This window comes from Drosophila santomea, chromosome 2L, assembly GCF_016746245.2.
Source record: "Drosophila santomea strain STO CAGO 1482 chromosome 2L, Prin_Dsan_1.1, whole genome shotgun sequence".
NCBI lineage: Eukaryota > Metazoa > Arthropoda > Insecta > Diptera > Drosophilidae > Drosophila > Drosophila santomea.
The window spans coordinates 27,195,216-27,210,108 of NC_053016.2; the positions used below are offsets into that span (position 1 = coordinate 27,195,216).

At 46.3% G+C, this 14,893-nt stretch overlaps 1 protein-coding gene across 4 annotated transcripts in view; it reads left to right on the forward strand.

Moving 5' to 3' along the window:
- Positions 1 to 14,893, forward strand: part of LOC120458909 (kelch-like protein 10) — a 119,268-nt gene that overhangs the window by 88,195 nt on the left and 16,180 nt on the right. Inside the window, exon 1 of one of the 4 annotated variants that reach the window (XM_039646788.1) lies at positions 12,654 to 12,757. The exons of the other annotated variants lie outside the window; for them this stretch is intronic. The gene's annotated coding sequence lies outside the window, so the exon portion shown is untranslated. Of the gene's footprint in view, positions 1 to 12,653; positions 12,758 to 14,893 lie in introns of those variants that run through there. 4 annotated transcript variants of the gene reach the window in all.

Below are 14,893 nucleotides of genomic sequence, written 5' to 3' on the forward strand. Positions count from 1 at the left end.
GAAGGTTGCGGGGCATTCCCCTTAGGCAGCCTACCACCAGCGGCTTTCTTGCGCTTTGGAGATTCTTCTAATAGTTAGAGGCTATTAAATTGTGAATCAAGCGCAGAAAGAAGATCATCAGCTCGACGAAAACTATCTCTAGCCACGCCAAAACTGCTGATCAGTCCTTTCAAGCCAACTTTAGTTTGGCGCATAAAGAGCTGCATTTCATTCGCAACTCCTAGGCAAGTATCACAACAGTATTTTGATTAGGGCCTTTAGCTAGGTCTTCACTTGTTCGGCCGTTAAAACCAGGTCATTTTTGACTGATCAGGCTTTGTTACCTGACGGCATTTGTTATGGAAGCAGACAACATTGGTTTCCATGTTTAATTGGGTTTTGACCACTGTACCAAAAGACAAAATCAGAAGAGGGAGAGCGAGAGAGCGGGTGCACCGTGCAGTTAAGTACAAAAACAACACCAAACAGCACTACGGACAACGCACGAAAAAGAGAGTAAACAAAACGCAAAGACAGAAAGAGAACAGATTGAATTAATTTATTAAAATAATGCACTTATCACAAAAGATTCACTCGCGAAGCGAAAGGAACTTTAACTAGTACGGATTACGAAATTGAATTATTAAAGAATTTGTTAAATTCCACCGCTGGATTTAGCAAAACAAAAATAAATTCGAAGCAGAAAAAAAACACGACCGTTCGCATTGAAGCTAGAAGAATGAGCATTTATTATTCATATTTTTCCGATTTTTATTTCTTTTGTATATACCCGGTTTTTTCTTTTTATATAAATATAAGTGAAGTTTTTAATTAGTTTATAAAAAAATATTAACCGAACTTTGGTGGCAAGAATAACTAATTTTTACTTTCGCAACGACGAGTACGAAAAAGAAATGTGTGTGCTCGGGGTGAATTTAATTTTCGACATGATCTTCTATTTTACATATATGTTCTCAGGCCTAGCTTAACAGAGGTTGGTGAAGGCGGGGCGAATTCGCAAAGAGCGAGAGAGAGCTTTGTTATGCTCCCGCCTTCGCCCTAAACTAACTTACACTAGACTTCAAGTTTTTTCCTTCTTCATATGCCAACAATAAACAACAAACAATGACCTACAATATGGGTTCAGCCAACAATAAGATTTAATCATTTTAAGGACAAACTGCTTCTCAACAAGCTAGACAGCAAATGTTGACAAAAAGGGAAAGTGAAGGCTGTAAAGACGTCGGGGGCCGGAAAAGCTAGTGTCGCAAATATTCCCAGAGTTTAATGAAACAAAAGGTGTTGGAGTTCGTCCTTCTCGTTTGGGGTTTTATTTTCAAGTAATTTCTTCACATAAAATAACGGCTTCATGTCCCACTTCCGAAACATTCCGCCAACAGCGATGCTCTGCTGGCGGGATACCGGACTCAGCTGTTCGGCATGAACATTCTCCCCCCCTTGCAAGAGGAATACTTGCACATTTAGGACAGAGAACAGCGTCCCGAAAGAATCCATCCCAGCTTGGAATTTTGTGCCATGGGCAGGCCGTCCTGGCTCGCGATGATACCCGGCAGCATCAGGTCGGCGTAAACGTCTGCTCCAAGGACAGCCGAGACAAGCGCTGGGTGGAACCACCGGTCATCCGCTAGCGTCATGTTGTGGAACATGTCCTGCACCTTCGGATCCAGGGGCTGTGCCGGCGTCCGGCTCTGCATCTGCTCGTCCACCAGCATCAGCAGCTGTTTGCTCATCCTGGACGTTTTTGAGCGAATCTCGGTGGTGCACAGCCGTTCGTTGCCCACGCCCGTGACGGCCAAGTTGAGGGCCTTCACCAGCGAGACGTGGATGCGACTCACGGGGCAGCACGGATCCACCAAGACTCGCACATCGAATCTCTTCTGCTCGGACCCAATGAGCACGGCAGCGGTCGGAAGGATGCTGACGCTCGTCCGCACCAAGCTAGGCGCGCCCGTCGGCGTTGACAATGAGCTGCGGGGTGGGGAACTATCCATCGGCGAGGCTGAGCGTCGTGACCCGGTCGAACCCACCTCCTGACGCCGTTGAGGCTGAGGCGCTGCTTGTGGCTAACGCTTCCGTTGAGGCCTCGAAGAGCATGGCTGTTCACCGCGGATGTGCAGCATAGTGTGGTGGGCCTCTCGGCAGATGCGGCACCTCGCTTTGCTGCGACACGACCGGCCCGAATGCTCGTGGGCCAGACAGTTAGCGCAGTACTTGTTAATCAAGACTGCCCGGAGCCGCTTCACAGCCGGCAGTTGCAGGAATCGCTGGCAGCTCCTCAATGGATGAACCCCCCTGCACACTCGACAGCGGTATACATCGTGGCGGATCGCTGGAGCCATTGTATATGCGGCTACATAAGAAATGGGCAAAATAAAAAATTAGATGAGATAGATGCGGATGATCATGACACATGGACGACGTAGGACGACACAACTTAGGACTCGTCAGTAGCAGGTTTTCAAATACTTAAAGTATGGAGGAGTCTTTCGACTCATTCGGGCTGTCCATTGGAAGGCGGATCATTTTTGCCACTGGTCTTCGGACGACACCCCGTGCTGTGAGAACGTCTGCCACTCTGACCTTGCCGTCCACGCCGGGACAGACCACTTGGATACGCCCAAGTCGCCACTCGTTGGATGGCAAGTTCTCCTCTTTGATCACCACCATGTCTCCAGCCTGGAGATCTCGCGTTGGGAACTTCCATTTATTCCTTTTGTGGAGTTCCTTTAGGTATTCCTCCTTCCAACGCAGGCAGAACTGCTGATTCAGGGCTTTCAACCTCCGCCACCGATTGATAATGGAGCTGGGACCTTCTTTAACCTCAGGTTCTGCTACCGCAAGTAATGGTCCACCGATTAGAAAAAAATGCGACTTGAAGCTCTTCACACCTGCCTCCCAAAGCCCTCCCATATGAGGTGCGCCAGGAGGGTTGAAATGCCAGGACGCATTCTGAAGACTGTGCTGCGATAAAACCGATGTTCTGGTAGCTTCAATGAAATCCTTTGATAAGGACGTGGAAGCTCCGACAAACGTTTTCCCGTTGTCAGAGTAGACGTGTTGTGGACACCCACGCCGAGCGAAAAAACGGGAGAATGCGGCCAGGAACTTCTCTGTAGTCAAGTCCGAGGTCGCTTCGAGGTGGATAGCCCGGGTAGTAAGACACACAAAAACGCACACGTACCCCTTTGTGATTTTGCAGGCTCGACCGACATAACTCTTGACGTCAAATGGTCCTGCGAAGTCCACTCCCGTATGGGTGAACGGTCTGGAAAACGTTAACCTCGCACGGGGCAAATTCCCCATCAACTGCGTCTGCAGTCTTGTGAATAACACACACTCGGCACGAATGTATTGTTCGTTTCACCAACATTTTAAGCTTGGGAATCCAGAATTTGGAACGGATCAGTCGGATCATTAATTGATTCCCCCCATGCAAGGATATGCGATGGATAAACAAGACTTGAAGTTCGGCGAACCTACACCGTGCAGGAAGGATGATCGGATGTTTTTCATCATAACTAAGCATTTCAGATGCTTGTAACCTGCCGCTTGCTCTCAAGACCCGATTCCCGTCAAGAAAGGGGTTTAGGTTCGAAATTGCGCTTGCGGGTGGAACTGGTTGCTTGTTGCTCAAAACCTTATATTCGGCGGGAAACTCATTCTTCTGAGTGAGCACAATTAGCCGCTCCTGCACCTCCGACAACTCCGCCGCAGTGAGTTCTGCCGATGAGGCTACACCTTCCCTCCGGCAACTTTTCACAAAACGAAACACATAAGCAAGAACTCGCAGAGCTCGGTCAAAGGCTGAGAACCTCTCTAGGATTTCAACTGCTGAGGGCACTGCGACCGTGTGGCATTTGACGGGGCGCTGCTCAAGCTCAGTCTCCGGATGGACCAACAACTCACTCGGCCACTGCTCCTGTTTGAGGTGCAACCAAGCTGGCCCACGCCACCACAGTGCGCTGTCCTTCAGCTCTTGGGGTGAGACGCCCCGGCTTGCCAGATCAGCTGGATTGTCTTCGGATCGTACATGTCCCCACTTGCTTCCGTCGGTACACTGTTCAATTTTTGCGACCCTGTTGGCAACGAATGTTGTCCAGGTGCACGCTGGCTTACTCAGCCATGCAAGAACGATCGTGGAGTCGGTCCAGTAAAAGGTCTCATAGACATGAGGAGGCATTTCAGAAATTACTAGAGCATCCAGCTCCGTGAGCAGCACTGCTCCGCACAATTCCAAGCGTGGTATGGAGATGGATCTGACAGGAGCGACTCGGGTTTTGGATGTAAGTAGATGAGTACAACAGCCTTCCTTCGTTTCGATTCGGACGAAAATAGCAGCACCATAGGCGTCCTGTGACGCATGGTATTGAAGTTTCGCAGCTGGATGGAAACATACCCATCTCGGGATACGAATCTCCTTCAGGGCAGGATACCCTTCTAGGAACTCCCGCCACTGGGTCGCGAGATCCCTGGGGAGTGGCTGATCCCAGCCCAGCTCCCGTAGCCAAATTTTCTGCATAAAAATCTTGGCTCGGACTACGAAAGGTGATAGCCATCCTGCTGGGTCGAACAGTTTGACTATCTGAGATAAAACCTCTCGTTTTGTGTAAGCAGTTTGGAGGTGGATCACCATTGGAATAAAAAAGAAACTATCGGATGTAGCTTGCCAACGGATCCCAAGAGTTTTCGCCGTACTAGCCTCTTCAAGCTCCAGAAAGTCTGCACTAATCAAGTGCTCCTTTGGAACCTCTTGTAGGAGTTTTCTTTCGTTCGAGGTCCACTTCCGTAATGGAAAACCAGCACTCTCAAGAGCCAGCCGAAGCTCCTCGATGGCTAAAACTGCCGACTGCTTAGTGTGAGTGCCTGCGAGCACATCGTCAACGTACATGAAGTTCGAGATGATGTCACTTGCCAAAAGATATTGGCCTCGGATATCCTGAGCCAACTGTTGTAGTACGCGGATGGCTAGGAAAGGCGCACAGTTTACGCCGAAGGTGACTGTATCGAGTTCATAGTCACAGAGCTCTCCATCCTTATTGCGAAAGAGGATTCTCTGAAAGCGCGTATGGGTTGAATTTACCCGAATTTGCCTGTACATTTTTGTGATGTCCGCATTGAACACATACTTGAAGAAACGCCATTTTAGAATCTGGATAGTAAGATCGGACTGCAGTACGGGCCCCGCATGAAGGATATCATTGAGGCTGTTCCCGTTTGATGAAGGATTGGAAGCATTAAACACAACGCGAACCTTCGTTGTGGTGCTGTCTGGTTTGAAGACAGCATGATGGGGAAAATAAAAATTATTAGAGTCGTCCGGAGAGACTTGGTGCATATGACCTAAATCTAAATACACTTGAATGACTGAGTCGTACTGCTTTTTTGACGCAACGTCTTTATTCAGTCGAATCTCGTTTCGGAGGAACTGAGCCAGTGCGATCGACCTGGAGTGCCCAAGGTTGATATTGTTAGGCTCTTTAAAGGGTAACGAAACCACATACCTCCCATCCTCGTTCCTTTTGGTAGATTGGACAAAGTTTTCCTCGCAAATCGAGGTGGATTCCCTAACCCGCTTCACTGGAACATCCTCCACCTCCCAAAATTTTGTGAGAATGTTGTCCAGTCTGTACTCGGTGACAGCTAGTCGGGACGAAAATGAGCATATTCTGCTTGTGGGATTCGTTGCGATCGGACCGCAAAGAATCCATCCGAATATGGTCTCCTGGCCAAGAAGCGTGCCACAGATATTGGGATGGGAGCCGCTGAGAATGATCGATGGCAGGATATCGGCACCGATCAGAACGTCGATCTGCGAACTCCGGTAGAAATTTGGGTCTGCTAGTTGCAAAGGCGGCAGATGCTTTAAAGAGTCCTCAGGTAAAGTAAAGGATGGGAGACTCCCGGCCAGTTGTGGTAGTACATATGCAGAAGTCTTAATTTGGATGTGGGGCTTGACCGGAGAACCTATGCTGAGTTGACAGCGCTTACGGGGCTGAGCCGCAACAGTGAGGTTGAGCCCTGAAACTTGAGCATGGATGGATTCATAAGGCAACTTAATCAAGTTGAACAAGCGTTCTGAAATAAAGGTTGCCTCAGAACCCGAGTCAATAAATGCCCGTGCTGAGTATTTGATGCCTAAATGGCAAATCTCTATTAAAGCTGTACTCAGGAGGACCCCTTGAGTGTTTACAGCCAGAAACGTTTGCACATTCGGTTGATTCGTTAATGGAGTGGACTGTATATCTTGCTGGTGGTTAAATGTGGATACGTGGGCCTGGTGGTCAGGATTGACCGCTGACTGGACTGGTGGAGTGTAGGAGAGTGTTGTGGCGCCCTTTACAAGTATTGCAATTATGCGTGCTAGTGCAATCCCTAAGCAGATGCGTTCTAGCAAAACAGTTTAAGCACAACTTCTGCTGTTTTATATATTTCTCCCGCTCTCCGACTGGCATTCGTAAGAATAACGGACATACTCGGATAGGATGGTTCTCTTGCGAACAAAGTTTACAGGATTGTGGAGTTACCGTCACTCTATTCTCAAAGGTCTGGATCGCCCGCGGGCTATTGTCAGTCCGCAGTGCTCTGGATTGAGCGTTTGGCTTAAAATCTTCGATCGCCTCGAGCGTTCGATGACGATCTTGTAAGAAAGCCTGGAATTCAGCCCACAGTGGAATATCTGTCATAAGGGATTGTTCCCATAGAGACAGCGTTAGCTTTGGCAACTTGGCAGAGCACAGAAAAACGAGCAGGCAATCCCAGTTAGAGGTGTCGATTTTTGCTATTTTCAAAGCTGTTAAACAACCTTGAATTGTGCTCTCTAACTGTTTCAAGGAATTGCCGCATTCAAGGCCAACAGAAGGTAAATTAAACAAAATCTTAAGCTGACTGTTGACCAGTAGCCTCTTGTTTTCGAAACGATTCTGCAAGTTTCTCCAGGCTGATTCGAATCCATCATTGGTTAAGGGTGATAAGGCCACAATGGATTTAGCCTCACCACTAGTTTTAGCATTGAGATGGAACAACTTTTCCACTTCTGAAAGCCGAGGGTTGTGTATGTAGATGGCTGAGAAAAGATCCCGAAACGTGGGCCAGTGAACATAGTCCCCACTGAAACTGTCGCACTCGACTGGGGGTAAGCGACACCCTCCCTGAGGAGGCGCCGGAATGGAGGCCTGAACGGCCTGTTGCGAGCGTGAACCTTCTTCAATGATCTCGTTGAGGCTCGCTGCGCACCGCTCGTAAACGGCATAACAGTAGTCATACTTGGACTGCATGACTGTTATTGTGTCTGTGGATCCCAGACCGGACAGAGCTTCGGAGCACGCCTCGTATTCCTTCTCCACCTTGTCCCATAGGGCCCTGATCTGCTCGAGTCGCACCCTACTTGTGTGGATTGACGGACTTGTGACTGCTGGGGTGTTGACTCTGGCCTCGAACTGACCTACTCTAACGGTTATGGTCATGAATTTCATCAAGGCCCTGTCTGCCTCAGCTTGCGCCATTTTTGCGGTTGCTCTAGTAATTTGGGGTGAGAAGTCTAAATTCGGTTTCGTGTTCGGTGCTGACCGTGGAACTTGGAGCGACGTGCTCGTGGATTTTCGTGGAGTTGTCGATGGGCTTTTGCTTCGAGTGGGACTTGGGCTTTTGAAGGGCACAGAGGACTCGCTCTTGGCTCTAACTCGTTGAGACGTTTTGGAAACAGTCAAACGGGTTTTTACCTCCTCACCGTGGCCAATTGGCATATTAAGCTCTCGGAGGAGCCGAAAACCGTGTGGGGGCGAAACAGTCTGTCCACTTGGACAAATACGGGGACGCTGGATAAAGCGTGCAACCAAGCTCGAAACAACTTATATATTGGGACGCTGGATAAAGCGTGCAACCAAGATCGAAATAACTTATATATTGGGACGCTGGATTAAGCGTGCAACCAAGCTCGAAACAACTTATATATTGGGACGCTGGATAAAGCGTGCAACCAAGATCGAAAATAACTTATATATTGGGACGCTGGATTAAGTGTGCAACCAAGCTCGAAACAACTTCTATATTGGGACGCTGGAAAAAACGTGCAACCAAGATCGAAACAACTTATATATTGGGACGCTGGATAACCGTGCGACCAGTTGGCTCGATCGGAATGTTCCGTATTTGGAAAAAAAATAACTGGAGTCGCTAGATAAAGCGGACACCCAAAATAATCGAAAGCTAAGGATTGTTGATTTGGAGCTATACTGGGTCGCTCGATAAAGCGCACAAAAGTAATTTAAGAACCAAATTATCGCATCAATTTAGACAGGGTGTGGGGGCGCAGGACAACGCGTGAAAAAAGATGTGACAATCGGAACAAAAAAAAAAACACCGGGGTCGCTGTATTGAGCGAGAGACAAAATCAAAAGAAAAATGAATAATCGGAATTAATCGATTTAGACAAAGGTAAGGGGGCGCCAAATTGCGCTTGAAAAACAAATGGTTATCGTTTTATATAAAACCTGGGGTCGCTGGATTAAGCGCGGAATACACAATAATCGGAATAAATGTCGATTGAGAAAAAAAACAGATATGAGGGCGCTGGATCACGCTGGACTATAATTGTTGATGTGGGACGCTGGATAAGCGTGGATGTTCGGCCAATTTTTTGAGACGATATATGCGAATCGGATATGCGAATAAATCAAGAACGGAGTTAAAAAAAAAGTATTAAAGAAACAAAAATAAACACACATTGACACTTTCTATGGGAAACTAGAAAAAAGTAGTGTCAGTGTGAACGGTCCCTTATTGGAATAGGCCCTAGAGTGGCTACCTTGACACATACGTACATATGCTGGTACACACATATATATATGCAATATGTAAATGTTAGCGCCGATGGTTGTTTTTAAAATTTGTTTTTTTGTTATTCTTTTTTCTCTTACTGCGCTGGAGGTTGTGTTCGTGGATGTGTTCGTCGCTAGTGTTGGCTGCAGCCGGTTCTTATCTGCCGGTCCAACAAATCGTCTGAGCTTGTCGTGTGTGTGGAAGCTTTCGTGTATGTGAAAAAGTAAACAATAACATTAATATATGTATGTACATATGTTGGATGATATTAATGTCTGTTTGAATGTTTTGAATGGTTTGGCAATTAATGAAACACCCTATGACCATGCAGATGTACGACGTTGCGTATGTGCCATGTACGCAATGTATGCAGATGCAATGGACATATGTATGTACATCGATCGGCCAACATACATGGAATGTCTGTATGTTTTTGTGTATGTGAAAGTTTGGGTGGCGAATTTTGTTTTTTATTTGGTGTTTTTATTGGAAAGTTGATGATTGATTGATAACATAAAAGGGAAAGGATGCATACAGAATATACACACGAACATATATTATTGCGCAGGTGGCCACTAGTTGATAGTGAGCGGATTTTGATCGCAGCAATATATATGCGTATGTATATACATATATGGTGGGGATTTTGGCACCGTACTTATCTCGGCAAAGCGCTGGATGATCCGGCTCGAAGGACCAAAATGTAAAGACGTCGGGGGCCGGAAAAGCTGGTGTCGCAAATATTCCCAGAGTTTAATGAAACAAAAGGTGTTGGAGTTCGTCCTTCTCGTTTGGTGTTTTATTTTCAAGTAATTTCTTCACATAAAATAACGGCTTCATGTCCCACTTCCGAAACATTCCGCCAACAGCGATGCTCTGCTGGCGGGATACCGGACTCAGCTGTTCGGCATGAACAAAGGCTATTCAGCGGTGGAGAGGTTAAATTAGGTTTCTCAGCGTATGCAAGGAGAAGAAGTCTTAGCCAGGGAATCACAGCAGTGCTTTAATACTACATCTCGTAGGTCCAAACGCTTGGCCCCCGTATTTTATGAGGAGTAACAAGCCCCAGATACCCGTCGTCGTCCTATACAGCGACAAAATAGCCAGTATAGAGCTATAAATAAAGTCCAAAATACTGCTGAGCGTAGGGAAAGACGTTAGGATCCAGCTCTTCGCGCAGTAGAGCAAGCAGTCGATACTCGGCGCCGTTCTATAAGACTTTGAAGATTCACATATAAAACCAACCAGAATCTAAGGCAGGTGAAAGGGTAATACCATCTCGTTAAGTCAGGCGGAACGCGTCAAAGAAAACACAAGTCGAAAATGAACGAGTTTCCGATGACGAGTTCAGCTGCCGCAATAGATCACAGAGAAATCCTACTCCAGTTACGGGAAATCTAGAAATATGACTCCTAGGAGGGAGCACTTGGCATAAAAGACCGATGTTTGGAGTAGCTCAGAAAAAGATGGTTCTCTTGCGAACAAAGCTTACAGGATTGTGGAGTTACCGTCACTCTATTCTCAAAGGTCTGGATCGCCCGCGGGCTATTGTCAGTCCGCAGTGCTCTGGATTGAGCGTTTGGCTTAAAATCTTCGATCGCCTCGAGCGTTCGATGACGATCTTGTAAGAAAGCCTGGAATTCAGCCCACAGTGGAATATCTGTCATAAGGGATTGTTCCCATAGAGACAGCGTTAGCTTTGGCAACTTGGCAGAGCACAGAAAAACGAGCAGGCAATCCCAGTTAGAGGTGTCGATTTTTGCTATTTTCAAAGCTGTTAAACAACCTTGAATTGTGCTCTCTAACTGTTTCAAGGAATTGCCGCATTCAAGGCCAACAGAAGGTAAATTAAACAAAATCTTAAGCTGACTGTTGACCAGTAGCCTCTTGTTTTCGAAACGATTCTGCAAGTTTCTCCAGGCTGATTCGAATCCATCATTGGTTAAGGGTGATAAGGCCACAATGGATTTAGCCTCACCACTAGTTTTAGCATTGAGATGGAACAACTTTTCCACTTCTGAAAGCCGAGGGTTGTGTATGTAGAAGGCTGAGAAAAGATCCCGAAACGTGGGCCAGTGAACATAGTCCCCACTGAAACTGTCGCACTCGACTGGGGGTAAGCGACACCCTCCCTGAGGAGGCGCCGGAATGGAGGCCTGAACGGCCTGTTGTGAGCGTGAACCTTCTTCAATGATCTCGTTGAGGCTCGCTGCGCACCGCTCGTAAACGGCATAACAGTAGTCATACTTGGACTGCATGACTGTTATTGTGTCTGTGGATCCCAGACCGGACAGAGCTTCGGAGCACGCCTCGTATTCCTTCTCCACCTTGTCCCATAGGGCCCTGATCTGCTCGAGTCGCACCCTACTTGTGTGGATTGACGGACTTGTGACTGCTGGGGTGTTGACTCTGGCCTCGAACTGACCTACTCTATCGGTTATGGTCATGAATTTCATCAAGGCCCTGTCTGCCTCAGCTTGCGCCATTTTTGCGGTTGCTCTAGTAATTTGGGGTGAGAAGTCTAAATTCGGTTTCGTGTTCGGTGCTGACCGTGGAACTTGGAGCGACGTGCTCGTGGATTTTCGTGGAGTTGTCGATGGGCTTTTGCTTCGAGTGGGACTTGGGCTTTTGAAGGGCACAGAGGACTCGCTCTTGGCTCTAACTCGTTGAGACGTTTTGGAAACAGTCAAACGGGTTTTTACCTCCTCACCGTGGCCAATTGGCATATTAAGCTCTCGGAGGAGCCGAAAACCGTGTGGGGGCGAAACAGTCTGTCCACTTGGACAAATACGGGGACGCTGGATAAAGCGTGCAACCAAGCTCGAAACAACTTATATATTGGGACGCTGGATAAAGCGTGCAACCAAGATCGAAATAACTTATATATTGGGACGCTGGATTAAGCGTGCAACCAAGCTCGAAACAACTTATATATTGGGACGCTGGATAAGGCGTGCAACCAAGATCGAAAATAACTTATATATTGGGACGCTGGATTAAGCGTGCAACCAAGCTTGAAACAACTTCTATATTGGGACGCTGTAAAAAACGTGCAACCAAGATCGAAACAACTTATATATTGGGACGCTGGATAAGCGTGCGACCAGTTGGCTCGATCGGAATGTTCCGTATTTGGAAAAAAAATAACTGGAGTCGCTAGATAAAGCGGACACCCAAAATAATCGAAAGCTAAGGATTGTTGATTTGGAGTTATACTGGGTCGCTCGATAAAGCGCACAAAAGTAATTTAAGAACCAAATTATCGCATCAATTTAGACAGGGTGTGGGGGCGCAGGACAACGCGTGAAAAAAGATGTGACAATCGGAACAAAAAAAAAAACACCGGGGTCGCTGTATTGAGCGAGAGACAAAATCAAAAGAAAAATGAATAATCGGAATTAATTGATTTAGACAAAGGTAAGGGGGCGCCAAATTGCGCTTGAAAAACAAATGGTTATCGTTTTATATAAAACCTGGGGTCGCTGGATTAAGCGCGGAATACACAATAATCGGAATAAATGTCGATTGAGAAAAAAAACAGATATGAGGGCGCTGGATCACGCTGGACTATAATTGTTGATGTGGGACGCTGGATAAGCGTGGATGTTCGGCCAATTTTTTGAGACGATATATGCGAATCGGATATGCGAATAAATCAAGAACGGAGTTAAAAAAAAGTATTAAAGAAACAAAAATAAACACACATTGACACTTTCTATGGGAAACTAGAAAAAAGTAGTGTCAGTGTGAACGGTCCCTTATTGGAATAGGCCCTAGAGTGGCTACCTTGACACATACGTACATATGCTGGTACACACATATATATATGCGCTGGAGGTTGTGTTCGTGGATGTGTTCGTCGCTAGTGTTGGCTGCAGCCGGTTCTTATCTGCCGGTCCAACAAATCGTCTGAGCTTGTCGTGTGTGTGGAAGCTTTCGTGTATGTGAAAAAGTAAACAATAACATTAATATATGTATGTACATATGTTGGATGATATTAATGTCTGTTTGAATGTTTTGAATGGTTTGGCAATTAATGAAACACCCTATGACCATGCAGATGTACGACGTTGCGTATGTGCCATGTACGCAATGTATGCAGATGCAATGGACATATGTATGTACATCGATCGGCCAACATACATGGAATGTCTGTATGTTTTTGTGTATGTGAAAGTTTGGGTGGCGAATTTTGTTTTTTATTTGGTGTTTTTATTGGAAAGTTGATGATTGATTGATAACATAAAAGGGAAAGGATGCATACAGAATATACACACGAACATATATTATTGCGCAGGTGGCCACTAGTTGATAGTGAGCGGATTTTGATCGCAGCAATATATATGCGTATGTATATACATATATGGTGGGGATTTTGGCACCGTACTTATCTCGGCAAAGCGCTGGATGATCCGGCTCGAAGGACCAAAATGTAAAGACGTCGGGGGCCGGAAAAGCTGGTGTCGCAAATATTCCCAGAGTTTAATGAAACAAAAGGTGTTGGAGTTCGTCCTTCTCGTTTGGTGTTTTATTTTCAAGTAATTTCTTCACATAAAATAACGGCTTCATGTCCCACTTCCGAAACATTCCGCCAACAGCGATGCTCTGCTGGCGGGATACCGGACTCAGCTGTTTGGCATGAACAAAGGCTATTCAGCGGTGGAGAGGTTAAATTAGGTTTCTCAGCGTATGCAAGGAGAAGAAGTCTTAGCCAGGGAATCACAGCAGTGCTTTAATACTACATCTCGTAGGTCCAAACGCTTGGCCCCCGTATTTTATGAGGAGTAACAAGCCCCAGATACCCGTCGTCGTCCTATACAGCGACAAAATAGCCAGTATAGAGCTATAAATAAAGTCCAAAATACTGCTGAGCGTAGGGAAAGACGTTAGGATCCAGCTCTTCGCGCAGTAGAGCAAGCAGTCGATACTCGGCGCCGTTCTATAAGACTTTGAAGATTCACATATAAAACCAACCAGAATCTAAGGCAGGTGAAAGGGTAATACCATCTCGTTAAGTCAGGCGGAACGCGTCAAAGAAAACACAAGTCGAAAATGAACGAGTTTCCGATGACGAGTTCAGCTGCCGCAATAGATCACAGAGAAATCCTACTCCAGTTACGGGAAATCTAGAAATATGACTCCTAGGAGGGAGCACTTGGCATAAAAGACCGATGTTTGGAGTAGCTCAGAAAAAGCTTTAAGCCGCTATAATAAGACAGCCCACCGATAAAGTAGTCAAAACTCGAGAGTCAGTTCTCGGATTCAATACTCGAGATTCCCTTCTTAAGATTCCATCATCGCGATTCTATTCTCGGGAAGTCTATCCTCGTTCGGTATAATACTTAAGTGAAGACTGTCTTAAACGCCAAGAACTTCGGTCAAAAGAAAAGTGCCGAGGGAAGCGAGGTCTCAATCCTGCACCAAACCCCCAGGATACCAGGACTAACATAAGGAATACTCTTGAAGAAAAAATACAATCCTACAGACTGCGCCAAAAGGATATAAAAGAAGTCTCAAGATGGGCGGCAAGGAGTCCAAGGCATCCGACAACACAAAGATAAGATACTAGGTGTACAACATACACTTGAATTCATCGCCGTGATGTTATTGAATCTAATAAGGATCTTCAAGCAATCAGTGCAGCGGTGTCGGGATCATCATCATCGTATCCAGTATTCCGCAACATCTGCTCATCAGATATGGGCTGTGTAGCGAGCAAAACAATCCGTCAATGAAAACTTACCTGCCTACTACCGGCAAAACAAATAAACAAATAATAAGTGAACCGGTGCATTTTTATACCCGTTACTCGTAGAATAAAAGTATGTAACAGGCAGAAGGAAGCGTTTCCGACCATATAAAGTATATATAATTTTGATCAGGATCAAATCGATCTGGATCGATCTGGCCATGTCCGTCCGTATGTCCGTCCGTCTGTCTGTCGTATGAACGTCGAGATCTCAGGAACTATAAAAGCTAGAAAGTTGAGCTTAAGCATGCATACTCCAGAGACATAGACGCAGCGCAAGTTTCATGTTGCCACGCCCACTCTAACGCCAACAAACCGCCCAAAACT